Genomic DNA, 5167 nt, shown 5'->3' on the forward strand with positions numbered 1-5167 from the left:
GAATAGGGAGGAGGGAAAAAGAAATGCTTGCCAAGGAAAGCTACCTCTTGGAAGTCAAGAAGTATAGAGATCCAGGGATATCTGCAAAACCTGAGTTTAGTAAGACCTTGCAAAAGATATTAAATTGTAAAAGGTTCTTCAACCGTAAGTAGAGGTGCACCAATACATTGGTCCGATATCAGATCAGTACCAATATAAAGAAAACTGGCTGTATTGGAAACAGCTCAATGGGGCTGATAATTTGGCCGATAAATGCCTGTGCTGCGTGCAGCCCCAGCACAGCACTCAGGCAGCAAGAAGCAGAGCCAGCAGCATGGAGAGCTGCATGCAGCTGGTAAGTCTGTTGTGGTGGAAGGGGAGTGGGGAGGGAAGGGGTGTGGGGGGATACAGATCAATGTCCCTGTGGTGAGGGAGGGGGCAGGGGCAGGCACTGCCTAGACAGGGAGGGGCAGGGGTGGCCAGAGCGAGCCGCAGCTCATGTTGGGGGGAAGGCAACTCCCATCGCTGCTTGCACCCTGGGAGGGCACGGTGGGGGGAGATGTGGGTGTCCCCCAGATCTGGGCGAGGCAGAGCAGGGTGGGGTGGTGCAGGCTGCAGCCGGGGCTGCGTGGGGCTGTTCTTGGCAGGGGCTGGGTTCGAAGCAGGCACCAGTGGTGCTGGGAGGATACTGCACCCACCCCAAATTTGGCCATTGGTCCACTCCCAGCACTGATGCCGCCAGCCGCCTGGTGCAGCCCTGCCTCAATGCTCTGCCTCCACGCACGCGCTGGAAAGAGCCGGGGCTGTGCCAGGAGACTGGCAGCAATGGCGCTGGGAGCAGAGTGGTAGCAAAATATGGGGTGGATGCAGCATCCTCCCAGTGCCGCCAGCATCTGCTCCAAGCTCAGCCCCCATCAAGAGGAGCCCCGCACAGCCCCAGCTGCAGCCCAACCAACCCTGCCCTGTGCAGGTCCAGGGGGCACATGCCCCCCACTCCCCCGTGCTCTCCCAGGGTGCAGGCAACAGTGGGAGCCGCCTCCTCCCCATGAGCCGCAGTTCTGGCCCCCCCTGCCCCTGCCCCCTCCATCACTGCGGGGGGCATTGATCTGCCTCCCCATGCCCCTTCCCTCCCCTTCCCCTTCCACCACAACAGACTTACCAACTGGAGGCAGCTGTATCGGAAAATGGATTTGTATTGGCTGATATGCCTCCTTAAATATTGGCTATCAATATCAGCCCCAAAAAATCTATATTGATGCACACCTAACCATAAGAATAAGAGGAGAACCAGGACAGAAAAAAATGTCACCTTGAAAGGACATTAAAATTAATGTCCATATTAAAAGCAATCACATATGGCTTAAACTGAATGCTTTGCCTCAGTTTTCAAAATGGATGATGGTTTTGAACGTGGAGTTTTATAAAACTAGGAAGGTAAATGGGATTAAGGATGTGGAAATTGCCACAGGTGGAGTGGAAGCAGAACTCAGAGTTTAATGCATTTAAGTTGGAGAAAGGGATAGCTTCCCTTCTGAAAAAACTGACCCATGAAATTGCAAGTCTGGTAGGTCATATTTTTTAACAGAGCTATTAAGTCAGGGCTGATATCATGTCATTGTAACTACAGTACTTACATTTGAGAGGTGGAGAAAGGGACTGGTCTAATCAACTAAAGCCCTATTAGTCTGACCTTAATGAAACACAAAGCTTTTGTTGAATGTATAATTGAAGATATAAAGGTAAACTGAAAACAGTAAAAATGCAGCACGGTTTTACTGATAGTGCATTGTGCCAGACTAACTGATCTTTCTTTGATATCATGTCATATGGGATGCCATTAGTTAAACTAGAGAAGATGGGGTTTAGTGAAAGAACTGTAGGGTAAATGAAGAACTGATTTAAGGGTAAATAGCAACAAGTAACATTGAAAGAGGAAATATCAGGTTGGAAGGAGGTTAGTAGTGCAGATCTGCCAGGATTTATCTTGGGACCAGTCTTCTTTTAATATTTCCATTAATGGCCTTGGCACAAAATGTCAGAGTAAACTAATGAAACTTGCTGATGACTAAAAGATAGACATGACTCGTACTAGTGGTCCTCAACCTTTTCAGCCTTAAGGGATCTGTCCATAAATTTTTCTGAATTTAGCGGCAGCCTGGGCTGCTGGTTGAGATTTACTGAGCCAGAATCCAAATTCAGAATAGTTACAGAGGGCTGCCTTGAGACTAAAATGTTTTGAGAAACACTTATCTAGCTGGTGCCAGGAGAGAGAGGTGGGCACAGGACCTTACCCCGCACTACTCCCCGCTGTTTACCACCTGCCCTCACTGTCTCTGGGTCTCTACTTGACAGCGGTCCCTTTGAGTCTTGTACTGCTTTTGCTATTCAGGAAGTGGAACAAGATATCAGTGTCTGTGTAAGATACCTTAATATCACTATACCTGCTGCATCTGCAGTCTGGGTTGTACTGGTGTTGTTTTAGAACAGTAAAATGGTTTCCAAATAGTTCTAGTGGAATGAAAGGTGTATGTAGAGGCAGAGCCATCCGTAGGGGAGTGTGGGGCCCAAGGCATATCAGCCTGTGTAGGGACGGGGGAGTGGGGACAGTGACTGCCTGCAGAAGCTGGCAGCGGCAGGAGGGGAGGGCGGGGGTAGTGACCACCTGCAGAAGCTGCCACCAGTTGCAGCGGTGGGGCCTCTATGGCACTGTCTGCGGGGCCCCCCAAAGTGCAGGGCCCAGGGTGGTCGCCCCAATTCACCCTGCCCCCACCCCCCCAGGATGGCCCTGTGTAGCGAAAGCCTTAGTGACCTGTCCAGGATTACACAATTAGAGTAGTATCAGGACTGTGATGCCAAAAATGACAGTTTCCAGTCTTGCACACTTAGTGCTAGATTTATTGTACTAGGCACCTGCTTGTCAGGTGTCCTCAATTTTATCAAAATAGTAAGAGAGTGCACACAGGAAGTTACCATGAGTTATGCTACATTCTCTAAATTCACCCCCTAACTTACCTTAAGGTTGGGCTGTCCAACTGGTGGTTTCTGGGCTGCATGCAGCCTGCAAGGAGTTAAATTGCGGCCTGAGCTCTCATCTGACTGCTGATCCATGCATTGTGCCAACTGCAACAGCAGTCAGAGTCTTTGGGCTCCCCCTCCCTCTTCTGGCAGCTGAGCCATGCAGTGCAGGGAGCTGAGAGTGAGACCGGGCCAGCGGGGTAGGGGAAGGGGGAGATGTGGTTCAGGACTGCGCAAGGCAATTGTGGGTGCCATGTGTGGCCATGGCCTCCAGGGTTTGTGGACCCTGGGGGCTTAGCAGGTGGACAGCCCAACTTTAAGGTAAATGTTTTTCATATGTCCTTACCTATAATCTGAAAGGGAGTGTTTTGTATTCTAGGAGATTTTAACAACAATTCTTTAATATACAAAAAATTATGGTGACTGTTGCAGGACCTGTATTGTGCTTTAAGTTGATCCCACTGCAAGAGTTCTGTGGTTGCAAGCAGTGATGTAGTAATGCATTGTAGCTGCTGTTTAATATTAACATGCCTGTTTGTATCTGCTTTGTTTGGATGAAGAGATCAATGTTTGCCAAGAGGGAAAAGGGCAAAATGAATTAGATGGGGAGGTTGGGGGGGGGAAGGGGGGGAAGCAGCAGTGTATGTAACTTCCCATTTTCAGGCTTCTGAACTGGTATACTTAGAACACTGAGAGTAAACCCAAACCAGGCCATGGTGAAATTGTTTCCCCAGGTTATGGAGCTGCTTAAAACCAGATGGGTAAAAAAGGTAGAAAATAATTAAATAGAAGCAAGTTTTGTGTTGCAGTTCTTGAGTATATCATTTTAATACTTGTCCCTGTGACCTTGTAAAATAGATTGTTGGTATCTTAACTTTTCTTTACCAAATCTTAATTCAATATTCTTCCAAAATCAATTGAAATTATATTTTATAAGAAAAGCATTTCATAACTAAATATATTAAAACACGGGACCCAGAAATGGGATGTGCAGCATGGGGGAGCTGCAGGGGTTAGTGCAGCCATCACTCCCCTCCTCCGTTGTCCCCCCTCCTGCTGTTCACATGGAGCTTCATACCCTGAATTTCAGTGGCAGACCCTACCCCTAAATTGCCTGTCCCTCCAGGGGCCCCACCAGTCCAGGGGACTTGGCTCTGTGGTCCAGATCCAGCCTGTGGGCCATAGATTTGACACCGCTGTCTTAACAATTCAGAGCTAAATCTTGCAGGGTTTTGTGCAGGCAAAGCTCTCTAAAATAAACCTGAGGCTTGATTGCAGTAAATACTGCAGGATCAGGTCCTTGTTCATAGTTTTGGAAGCCTGCTTGCACTTTTTGTACTTTCAGGAAGGGTCAGTCTGCTTCCTCTTTTTGATTGCAATATTTATACTGTTCTCATGCTGCAATTCCTGCTAGGAGATAAACTGAGACTGTGTGAATTAGAAAGAAGCTTGATTGTCATCAACTATGTTAGGTCTTTTGAATGCTGAGCAAAGCACAAACCTGTTTTAGCTATTAAAATTAACGTATGTAGCATAGCTGCCACCGGGGACCATACTGCACTTTATCAATAAGACACAGATTTCTTTGAGGAGGGTCAGAACACTGCACATTCAACATAAAGGGAAAATTAAGATAATTCTCAGTTGTTATGTCATTACTTTGGGCTCATTAATTTTGTGGAAGAATTTTCTGTGCACTGTTTAATTTTGGGGGTGCATCTTATACTGGCAAAAGATGCCCGTCTGACAGTTTTGGAGGCTGGAGGCCGATGTGTAACCTTAGAACAGGTGCAGCATGAGCAGTCCTGATGCAAGTTTCTCCTTTGCCTCTAATCTGGCCTGAAGGGGGCCACTCCAGGACCAGGCCTAGAGGTTTTGCTAGTACAGGTTTCCCTCAATTTATGCGGTACATGCATTCCTGGAGAACAGTGCATAATTGAATTCTCATAAAGCAAACCCACATTATAATGTAACAAATAGGGATAGGTTCCCATGGCAGTGAGGGAGGGAGGGAGTGGCTATGTGTGTGGTGGGAAGGGGTCCTAGGGCAATTTTTCTCAGCCCATGGAGAAAAATGTGGGAAACCATGGCTTTTCCCTTGCAGGCTGGCAGAGTTCCAGCCTGCAAGGGGTGCTTGGGACCCCCACACCCACCCCCTGCCCCACACACTAGG

At 48.0% G+C, this 5167-nt stretch overlaps 1 protein-coding gene across 1 annotated transcript in view; it reads left to right on the forward strand.

The window, feature by feature from the left end:
• Positions 1-3215: 3215 nt before the first annotated feature.
• CDIP1 (cell death inducing p53 target 1) overlaps positions 3216-5167 on the forward strand; it is a 57136-nt gene continuing 55184 nt past the window's right edge. The window contains exon 1 of the mRNA XM_019507539.1: positions 3216-3315. The gene's annotated coding sequence lies outside the window, so the exon portion shown is untranslated. The remainder of the gene's footprint in view (positions 3316-5167) is intronic.

Source organism: Gavialis gangeticus, unplaced genomic scaffold, assembly GCF_001723915.1.
Source record: "Gavialis gangeticus isolate Ggan-Ray unplaced genomic scaffold, GavGan_comp1, whole genome shotgun sequence".
NCBI classification, from domain to species: domain Eukaryota; kingdom Metazoa; phylum Chordata; order Crocodylia; family Gavialidae; genus Gavialis; species Gavialis gangeticus.